The sequence below is a fragment of the Bubalus kerabau genome, chromosome 4 (genome assembly GCF_029407905.1).
Source record: "Bubalus kerabau isolate K-KA32 ecotype Philippines breed swamp buffalo chromosome 4, PCC_UOA_SB_1v2, whole genome shotgun sequence".
Classification (NCBI taxonomy): domain Eukaryota; kingdom Metazoa; phylum Chordata; class Mammalia; order Artiodactyla; family Bovidae; genus Bubalus; species Bubalus kerabau.
The window spans coordinates 44,763,525-44,774,954 of record NC_073627.1 but is presented as its reverse complement, the minus strand read 5'-3'; the positions used below and the strand labels follow the sequence as shown (position 1 = coordinate 44,774,954).

General features: G+C 43.4%; 1 pseudogene; it reads left to right on the top strand.

The window, feature by feature from the left end:
* Positions 1–769: 769 nt before the first annotated feature.
* On the top strand, positions 770–1,154 carry LOC129651376 (60S ribosomal protein L22-like; annotated as a pseudogene).
* The last annotated feature ends 10,276 nt before the right edge of the window (positions 1,155–11,430 follow it).

Below are 11,430 nucleotides of genomic sequence, written 5' to 3'. Positions count from 1 at the left end.
AGGTTAATCCCTGGTCAGGGAGGTAAGATCCCACATACCTTAGGACCAGAAAACCAAAACTTAAAAAAAGAAGACAGAAGCAATATTGTAACAAATTCAATAAAGACTTTAAAAACGGTCCATGATCAAAAAAAAAAAAATCTTAAAAAAAAAAGTGCAGGTGCTGGAGCAGAAAGGTCAGTGTGAGGATTTTAAGAAATTGCATGGTGCAAGGGGCCCAGCACAGTGCCTGGCACACAGTAGGGCTATGCAAGCAAGGACTGTCCTCCCTGACCCTGAGGAGTTCTCAGAGGTACCTCCTACCCCCGCCCCCCACCTACCCCCCTACCCAAAGCTGCATTTCAGTTTGTCTCGTATGCTCAGGCTTCACTCCATTACACAGGGAAATTTAGCTTCATTGATATGAAGGGGCTAATTACTACATGAGACATAATTACAAGACGGGAAATGGATTTATAGATGCTGTCAGTGGGAAGAGAAGCTGCTACGGCTGCACTGTGCTTTTACAGGGCTCAAAGCTGCCCAGAGTCTTGCCCTGGGAATACTTGCCTTTCCGAGAGATGTCCTCCTAGAGAGGTCAGTGGTGCTACAGATTTCTGGACATCAAATCCATGTTTCCCTCTGAATTTGCTCCACCAACAGTGATATGCTCCACAGGGTCCCTCAACACAATAAAAATCATACTTAAGAATGTAGTTAGTCTTAAAGGAAACATATGATGAGATGATCTATCTTAAAACTAGTGGAGCTTTCTGACTCTGCTGCCGCCATGGTGACTGTGAGAAAGCTTGTGGCGAAGCTGGGGCAAAAAAAGGAAGCAGTTCCTGAAGTTAACCCTGGACTGTACTCATCTGTAAAAGATGGAATCATGGATAGCACCAATTTTGAGCAGTTTCTTCAGGAGAGGATCAAGGTGGATGGAAAAGCTGGCAACATGGGTAGTGGTGTCCTAACCATCAAAAGAAACAAGAGTAAGATCTCTGTAACTTCCGAGGTGCCCTTTTCCAAAAGGCATTTGAAATACCTTACCAAAAAATATTTGAAGAAGAATAATCTACGTGATTGGTTAGCCGTAGTCACCAACAGCAAAGAAAGTTATGAATTGCGTTACTTCCAGATTAATCAAGATGAAAGAGGAGGAAGATGAGGATTAAAATTCAATCTGGAATATTTGTATAAGTTCTTAAATAAAATTTATCAACCAAAAAAAAAAAAACCGAGTGGAAAGGAGAGATGCTGTCTAGAAACTCTAGGGTGCTAGTGCCTGCTTTTCTTTGGGATTAGATGAATCTTGACAGAGAGTTATCTGTCCAGGGGCTTGCCTGATAAATAAGCACGCTTAGAGTCCCTTATGGCTTAGTTTTCTTCGATCCAAAATAACATATCTTGATGGGAAGGAGGCTCCAGAGAGATGGGATATATGTGTGTATAGATGATTGATGATGTTATACAGCGGAAGCTAACACAACATTATAAAGCAATTATTCTTCAATAAAAAGTAGATAAATAAAATAAAATATGTATCTTGGGAATTCCCTGGTGCTCCAGTGGTTAGGACTCTGTGCTTCCAATGCAGAGGTTATGGGTTTGATCCCCAGAGAACTAAGACCCCGAATTCTGTGCAGTGTGGCCCCCAAATTTTTTTAATAAAATAATCAAATACTATATTTTAATGCATACACACAAATATACACATGCACAGAAATATAAACAGATAATGAGCATATGTGGAAATTTCCATCCTTGTTGATAATCAAAGTTAACAAATTAATTGTTGCTAGGGAGAAGGCAATGGCACCCCATTCCAGTACTGTTGCCTGGAAAATCCCATGGATGGCGGAGCCTGGTAGGCTGCAGTCCATGGGGTCGAGAAGAGTCGGACACAACTGAGCGACTTCACTTTCACTTTTCACTTTCATACATTGGAGAAGGAAATGGCAACCCACTCCAGTGTTCTTGCCTGGAGAATCCCAGGGACGGAGAAATCTGGTAGGCTGCAGTCCATGGGGTCCCACAGAGTCAGACACGACTGAAGCGACTTAGCAGCAGCAGCAGCAGCAGTATCTATCGAGGGGTTTCCCAGGTGGCAGTAGTGGTAAAAAAAAAAAACAAAAAAAACTGCCTGCCTAAAAGACGCAGGTTCAATCTCTGGGTCGGGAAGATCCCCTGGAGGAGGGCATGGCAACCCACCTCAGTATTCCTGCTTGGAGAATCCCATGGACTGATGAGCCTGGCGGGCTACAGCCCATAGGGTCGAAAAGAGTCAGACTCAACTGAAGCGACTTAGCACACGCACACACACACACAGTATCTATGGTACACATTCCGTGCCAAGTACTGAGCTTTGCATATATTATTGTTCATCTTCACAATAGCCCATGAATAAATTGCAATCATCCCTAATTTACAGCTAGGAAACCAAGACTTGAAAAGGTCAACCTAGGTACTCAAGTTCACATTGGTTAATGCCAGAGCAAGGATTTGTACTCAGCCTGTCTGAGCCTAGATTCTCAAAAACAAAGAGGAAATCCCCCAAATTAGCAATGATACAGACTCAAGACTCTTAGGAGTGTCAGGAATCTCTCTGGGATCTAGTATTCAATTCCTGATTCCCTAGTTAGGGAAATTATCTTAACTATGGAATAGGTTTAGTTCACAAAGATCTTCTTTGCAGAATTACTTATGTATGGATGTGAGAGTTGGACTGTGAAGAAAGCTGAGCACCGAATAATTGATGCTTTTGAACTGTGGTGTTGGAGAAAACTCTTGAGAGTCCCTTGGACTGTAAGGAGATCCAACCAGTCCATTCTAAAGGAAATCAGTCCTGGGTGTTCTTTGGAAGGAATGATGCTAAAGCTGAAACTCCAGTACTTTGGCTACCTCATGGGAAGAGTTGACTCATTGGAAAAGACTCTGATGCTGGGAGGGATTGGGGGCAGGAGGAGAAGGGGACAACAGAGGATGAGATGGCTGGATGGCATCACCAACTCTATGGACTTGAGTTTGAGGGAACTCCGGGAGTTGGTGATGGACAGGGAGGCATGGCGTGCTACAATTCATGGGGTCTCAAAGAGTTGGACACGACTGAGCGACTGAACTGAACTGAACTGAATAAAGAAAAAATTGGAAATTAAATGATCAACAATAGAGGAACTGTTGCATAAATTCTGGTACATCCATAAAATGGAATATAAGTCAACCACTAAAAGTGAAAGTGAAAGTTGCTGTCGAGTCTGACTCTTTGCTACCCCATGGACTATACAGTCCATGGAATTCTCCAGGCCAGAATACTGGAGTGGGTAGCCTTTCCCTTCTCCAGTGGATCTTCCCAACCCAGGGATCAAACCCAGGTCTCTCGCATTGCAAAAACTGATATATATAGAGTTTATAACAACTCAGGGAAATGTTTATGTTATGTGGGATAAAAAGTAGCAAGATTCAAAAAATAAATATGCATTACAATAACTCCAAGAAAGAAATATGTGAAAAAAGATAACTGGAATTTCAGTTCAGTTCAGTTGCTCAGTTGTGTCTGATTCTTTGAGACCCCATGGACTGTAGCACGCCAGGCTTCCCTGTCCATCACCAACTCCTGGAGCTTGCTCAAACTCATGTCCATTGAGTTGGTGATGCCATTCAACCATCTCATCCTCTGTTGTCCCCTTCTCCTCCTGCCTTCAATCTTTCCCAGCATCGGGGTCTTTTCAAATGAGACAGTTCTTTGCATCAGGTGACCAAAGTATTGGAGCTTCAGCTTCAGCATCATTCCCTCCAATGAATATTCAGGACTGATTTCCTTGAGGATTGACTGGTTTGATCTTCTTGCATTCCAAGGGACTCTCAAGAGTCTCCTCCAACACCACAGTTCAAAAGCTTCAATTCTTCAGTGCTCAGCTTTCTTTATAGTCCAACTCTCACATCCATACATGACTACTGGAAAAACCATAGCTTTGACTAGGTGGACCTTTGTCGGTAAACTAATGTCTCTGTTTTTTAATATGTTGTCTAGGTTGGTCATAGCTTTCTTCCAAGGGGCAAGCATCTTTTAACTTCATGGCTTCAGTCACCATCTGCAATGATTTTGGAGCCCAAGAAAATAAAGTCTGTCACTGTTTCCATTGTTTCTCCATCTATTTGCCATGAAGAGATGGGACTGGATGCCGTGATCTTTGTTTTTTGAAAGTTGGGTTTTAACTGGAAGGAAACACACTAAAATGTTTAGTTTTGTTTTTAGCATAATTATGACTGTCAGAAACAATTTTCTGTCTTTTGTGACAGTCCTGCACTGTTTGGATTCTTAAAAGCCTTTCGAAGGCTCTGCCCACAATTGTAAGGCCTTTATTTTGAGGTCTTGCTTATCTTTCCTCACAGATGTCTGGAAAGAACCAACCATCATCACTATTTATTATTCTTATAGCTGTAAGTTTTCACACCAGGGGCTTCCCTTAAGAAGGATATATATGTGCCAAAGTTTCCTCGTCTGTCCTGGCTGATGACATCAGGTGCAGAGTAAGGCAATTTTTTCTTTTTAAATAATTTAAATAATTAATTTATTTTTGACTGTGCTGCATCATCATTGCTGCTCAGACTTTTGTCTCGTTGTGGTGATTGGGGCCCCTCCGTAGTTGTGCACCCAGGCTGCTTTTTGCAGCGGCTTCTCTTGTGGAGCACTGGCTCTAGGGCACGCTGTGGCAGGGGGGCTCAGTGGTTGCAGCTCCTGGGCTCTCAAGCACAGGCTCGTAGTTGTGGTGCACAGGCTTAGTTGTTCTCCAGCATGTGGAGCTTCCCGGATCAGGAATCGAACCCCGTGTCTCTTGCATTGGCAGGCAGATTCTTTACCACTGAGCCACTGGGAAGCCTCAAGGGAACTTTTTATGTTCCCACCAGAAAGGGGGATGCCCAAGGGGGCAGAACAGCGGATGCATGAGTCTCCTCCACATCTGGTCACTGGTTCATTCATTCAGGCTATCAACGAACTTTCCCTGGATGACTATTGTGTGTCAGGCGTCACACTAGGTTCTGGGAAATAAAAAACAGAAATAAAAAAGATCTAAAGTTTACATCATGTTGGCTTGAGAAGCATCCCTGCTGATCACATAAGAAAAGGGGAAGAATCTAAGGCCAAAAGAAAGAGCTATCTGGCCAGTGGGTTGCTTGAAAAATGTGCCCTGTTGGAGTCCTTATGGCTTAGTAACTGAGACTGTAACAAGCAATGGGCCGGAGAAAGAACTAGAATCCAAATCATCCAGCACTTTGCATTTACTCCTTTCTTAGTATTAATAGAAGGAGGAGAGTTGTGCAACACGAATTCTCCTTGCTGGTCTGGGATGGCAGCCTGTCTGTGATAATTTTCTATTAAATTGGTAGTTTCATGTGCCTGCTAGGATGATTGGCTTGTCTTCTGTGGGCCAGGCTTATGTTACTACCTAAGTACTCACAGACTGGGGCAACTTATGCCCCTGACGTGTTTCCTAAGACAGATGCCTATGGCCGCCCAAGGTGGTTGGTAAGCTCGGTCTCTCTGTTGGTGCCATCCTGCTCCTGTACTTTCAGTCTAGTAGGACATTCACACCCCCTCTATGCAAACCTTTTCATATTCAAGTGAGGATCAGACAGACCTGAGCTCTGTTCCTTACTCCACCACTTACTACCTGTGACCTTGGGCAAGTTGCCTTCTCTGCTATTCAGCATATTCAAGATTAGATTTAAGGAAAATTCAGCCTGCCTATGGGTTCCAGGGCTTTTGCACAAGCCTAGTGAATCAAATCTGTAGGGAGGGGCTCAGAATCTGTATTTAAAAGAGCATCCCAAAGTAGTTCTTATGACCTCAGGGTAAGTATTCAAAAAATGGTAGCTTTATACAGTTGTAATTTACATTATCAATATCTACAGTCAGTTTAACAATGAATGACATCACCATTGCCTACAAGAGCGATAAGTATAACATTATGCATCTAGATAATTAAAGGGCTATTCTGAGATTTTTCTTGAAGCAGCAGTCTTCCCCAAAGGTGAATTAAGGTCTCTAAATCTAAAACACAAAATGATGAACTGTAAATTGCAAATGAGCACTTTTCCTTCTTCTATCTACTAATGTTTCAAAAACTTCAGAGTCTGGTCATACTTAAGCAACTCTATCAAGTCATGTACACTGTAGGACTTTGTATATATTATTTCACCTTCAGAATTATGTTAAATTTGCACATGCAACTTCAACACAGGTATACCTTTCTAAATGTAGTAGACTCAGGAACATAACCCCTGCAAACCTTGGGAAGTGGTAACATGTTTTTATCACTCAATGTATTCACCCTTTTAAATATGTATATCCAACTGTGATCAATCATGTCTATTTTATAATTATGAATTTTGTATAATCTTTTTCACAAATACTTTGGTGTCATTTCTGAAGCGTCACTTCTCTTCTAATATTATCTGGTTTTCCAACTCGTTAAACTGATACTTTCTCCTTAGTATAAAATTGCCAACATCAATGAGGTGTGAATTCACCCTCCTGGGTTTTGCTGCTGTATGAATTCTCTGGAGCACCATGAGTCATGACTTCTAGATGAGAAACTTCCGCATTTTTGTTCACTGATGTCTTAGAACAAGCTGTCCTTAAGAGTTTCTCTGTGTCAAATGAGGGTTGTGCCCCATCTGAAGGCGTGTCCATGTTCAGTAGATTACTGGGCTTTTCCGTATGAACTGTCCTGTGTTTTGGTTCCTTTTTGAGGGAGAGACTCATCACATGGCCTTCCACAACCTTGCTTTGGAAGATCCTGCTTGTCCCTACCATGAGCCCAGGCTCCAGCAGAAACAATCTAGGCAGGACCCCCAAACTGGGCCCCTTCCAAAGGAATAATAACAATATCAACTATTCACCTGCATTATGTTAAACACTTTGTGTACATTAACCCATTTAATCTTCAAAAGAACCTTTCAAAGTGGGTTATTATAATCTCTATTTTAAACATTTGGTTCAGAGAAGTGAAACGGTTTGTTCAATGTTACAAACCTTTGGAGTCTAATGACAATGCGTCCGATTTCTATACCCCTGCCTCCATTCCCTGTCACTTTTCATCCCGTTCCTTATGACCTGATGGGAGCCCAAACCTTGCCATGGGGACGTCCACAGTTACTTTCAACATAAGCTCAGCCCTAAGGCCATCCCCAGCCCAGCTGGACTTGCCCCACAGAAAGGCTTTATTCTCCAGCCTCTCTGTTCCTCCATAACCATTCTCTGAGAGATGAGATCATCGTGAAATTACTTTCTGTTGCTCCAGGCACTCTCCTGCAACTCCAGTGCCCTCAACACACTACAGTCTCCCAGTTCTAATTATCACCAGGCTGAGCGGGGCTTTGGAAAAGTCCCAAGGCAAAAGATAACTAAATTAAAAGCCACGATAGTAAAGACATATTATCTCTGTATAAAAAAAAAAATGCCCAAAGTTTACAAGTTTAAAATAAAAACATTTATTCTATCACAGTTCCTAAGGGTCAGAAACCTGAATGTAGCTTAGCTGAGGGCCTCTGGTTCGAGTTCTCTCATGAGGTTGTACTCAAGCTGTTGTCCAGGTATGTGGTCTCATAGGCTTGACTAGAACTGGAGGCTCCAATTCCACGCTCGTGCACGTGGTTATGGGACTAAAGGCCTTAGTTTCTTGCCCTGACACATGGGTCTCATGGCATCTTGCAACCCACACTACAAGCGATCCAAGAGAAAGAGGAAGAGAGAGCACACTTAAGGAGCAAAACAGTCTTTTTATAACCTAACCTCGAAAGTGCCATCATATCACTTCTGCTGGATTATTTGCTAGAAATGAATCACTAGTCACTCAAAGAGAGGGAATCACACAAGGGCACGGACTCGAGGAGATAGCAAACACTGGTGGCCGTCTGCGAGGTGTACTGGACAGAATCAGTTACTGCCACCGGCCCCCATAAAATCGTACACACTGGGACTTCTCAGTGGTCCAGTGGTTAAGAATCTGCCTTGCGATGCAGGAGACATGAGTTCGATTCCTGTTCAGAAAACTAAGAGGGGCATGCCGAGGAGCAGCTAAGCCAATACACCACAACTACTGAGTCCACGCTCGGTGTGCCTTTAAATAAGACCACATCCCTGGCCAACAGCTTGACTGCAATCTCATGAGAGGAAGCCCACGCCACAGTGAGGACTCAGCACAACAGAAAAAAACAACAGAAAAAGCCCATACACGCTAACTTTGTTCTCTTCCTGAAGTTTAATTTCCTTCTGGGCAATAACTCTTACTATATCTCCTGATTGACTTTTGGAGTCCCTTACCAACAGGATAGTATAATAGTTGACATCCATCAGTTGCTTAGCCCCTTCTAAATGCTGGGTCAAATACCTCACAAAACTTGAAAGATGCAGAAACTGAAGCTTAGAGAGGAAAAGTAACTTGCCCAAGATCTCATAGCTAATAGCAAGCAGGGGTGTGATTTAAAGCCAAACCATCTGACTCCAGAACCTAGTTCTCTTTAGCATGTTGACGTGTGCACACTCCTGGTTTCTGTCTCAGCTGTGTCCCACTTTGCAATGACCATGACTCCTATGACTTGGGAGTGGTGGCAAATGCTTTGGGCAAAAGGAAAATATGTTTCATTTTAGGGATTCTCTCCACCTGCTGTGTAAATCAGAGGGAAGACATTAATGGGGACTAGATAAGTGGGTGCCTAAACTAGCAGGAAGTTCCACAGAAATTCTAAGTATAAAAACAAATTGAAGATGGAAAAGGAAATAGTCTGTCAAGATCCCTTGCTCCTTCACTTCATTCCTAGCCAGCTGTGGTTAGGCTGGCTCACCTGTCTCCTGGGCTCCTGAACTATGCTTCCTACAAGCTAAATGTATTTGAGATTGCCAGAGCCAATGCTGAACAAATTGATTGATTGCTCCCTATTATCTCAGACGCCTTGCAAAAAGCTTTACCTACACTGAGTCATTTAATTCCTACATATTTTTCTGCTCATGTGCACACATCATCTTGAGGTGGCTCACTGGGAATAATCACTGCAACAAGGGCAACAGGGCTCCTGGAATGACCTTGGTATAAGCTAGAGAGTCTCATTCTTCTCCCCCAGAGAACACACGCAAGATTGACCACAAGGCAAAAGAGGATAAATGGGTCAGGGAAAATCCATCTTGGACCTCATTCAAGTAGACTCAGTCATATAGTGAGCTGAGACCACAGTCACATGACTGGCAAGGAGCTGGTAGAAGTGTGAGCAGGCAGGGACCAAACTGAGGGAGCTGAATCCCTGGAACGTTCCCTGGAACAACCATGTGGCTGGATGCAAAATGATCAGCTATGCTCATGATGGTTTAGCTGGTGCAGGCATCAAATCTTCCCAATCTATAGATTAGATCATGGCAGAAGGAATCCAAGTGGGTTCAGCCTTCTTGGCTTCAAATAATTGGTCTCTTCACAGCAAATCTCAGGCCAAAAGGACCTAGTATCTCTTTTCACTATCCCAGACGAGCAAAAGAGCTGCTAATAATTAAATAAGGTGTTAGGACCTCAGTCACTTAAGCTGGATTTCGGGTGGTGCTTGATTTCCCACAGAGAGCCAGAGTCCTCTGTGGGCCCCTCAGGCAGAAGCCTAATCATCAGAATGGTGCCAGCATAGAGGGGTTGGGAGCAGGAAAAGAAGGGAGGGGAAAGAAAAAGAAGGGAAGAAAAGGGAACTGAAAATGTGTGTTTCTGAGAATTCAGGTTTACCCCTAAGCACGCCATATCCAAGTCTAAAGAAGCAAGACTAATCCCAGGCTCCACTGACCTGAGACTGCAGATGGAGGAAACCTTGGCCAGCAGGATTGGTTTGAGAGTTTGGAGGAACTGAGACTCCACATAGAAAGCATCATTGAGTCTAATTCAGAGGAGCAAGGGTGGAGGGGAGTAGTCAGAATCTGTTGACCCCACCGTAGGAAAAGCCCTTGTCCCTGTACATGTATCTCAAGATATCAAGCTAAGAGATCATGAGCTCAGTAACCAAGTCGTACAGAGAAAAATGAAAGGGGATCTTGGTTTCCAGTTGTGGGTTTGCCACTACTTGCTCTACAGCTCCTGGCATATCACTTGGCTTCTCTGATCCTTGGTTTGCCTGTGAGGAACAAACCCCTAGACTACAAGGGTCTTGTCTGATGTACCCATTCTCTTTATATCAAAGACCTAGCAGAGGGACGTCCCTGGTGGTCCAGTGGTTAAGAATCCACCTTGCAATGCGGGTGACAGGGATTCGATCCCTGGTCAGGGAACTAAGATCCCACATGCTGCGGAGCAACTAAGCCCACATGCTGTAACTACCGAGCCTGTGTGCCACAACTACTGAAGCCCACGTGCTCTGAAGCCCACACACCACAACTAGCGAGTCTTCATACTGCAATTAAAGATCCTGCATGATGCAATGATGTTCCCAAAGGGTGCAACAAAGACCCTAGGCAGTCAAATAAATAACACTCTTTAAAAAAAAAAAAAAAAAGACCTAGCACACAGTAAGAGCTTAATAAATATTTGCTGAATTAATTAATTAATTACACTCCTTGGAAAGGCTGTGAGAATCAAGCATGAGACTTGAGTGTTATAAGTCACAGAGATCTTAGTTAAGACAATGCTACAGAATCTTAACCACATGGAGGTCTGATCATCAAACTGAAATGGACTAAAGCCTGCCAATGGGCAGGAAGCTACCGTCCTGCCTTCTCTCTGTGTCTGAAGCAACGGATTTGCCTTCCTTCCCCAAGGTGGACATGGCCCTAAATTACCTGTTGTTTGCCATTTGCTGTTTAGTTGTTCAGTCATGTCCAACTCTTTGCAATCCACCAGGCTCCTCTGTCCGTGGGATTTCCCAGACAAGGATACTGGAGCGAGTTGCCATTTCCTTCTCCAGCGGATCTTCCCAAACCAGGGATCGAACTCGGATCTCCTGCATTGGCAGGCAAATTCTTTACCACTGAGCCACCTAAAACACAGTGAAGGACTTAAGGGTGGTGAAAACCTCTGGAACTGAGAGTACGCTTAGCGGTGCTCTCTATTGTGAGGAATCAGAAAGAACATAAGGGCCAACAAGGGCACCATTGGATGTCTTTTTTATTACTTCATTATGGATTAGAGATTTCTATGCAACAGAAGAGACTGATAAGAGGTGGAAAAGATAATAATAACAATTTCTTATCTATAGTGTCTTTGTTAAATCTCTTAATCAATGAACTTGAGATGTCACATCACTTCCTCTTGTGGGGCCACTTGGCTTCATGAGGGTAATAAATGTCCCAAGTCTCTGCAAGCTGAATTAATTTCTCGATATGACCTAAAAGTCCATGTCTAAAGGCAAAAGGATCACAACTTCCCTGGAGGTCCAGTGGTTAAGACTCCAGCCAGGCTTCCAATGCAGGGGGCACAAGTTTGATCC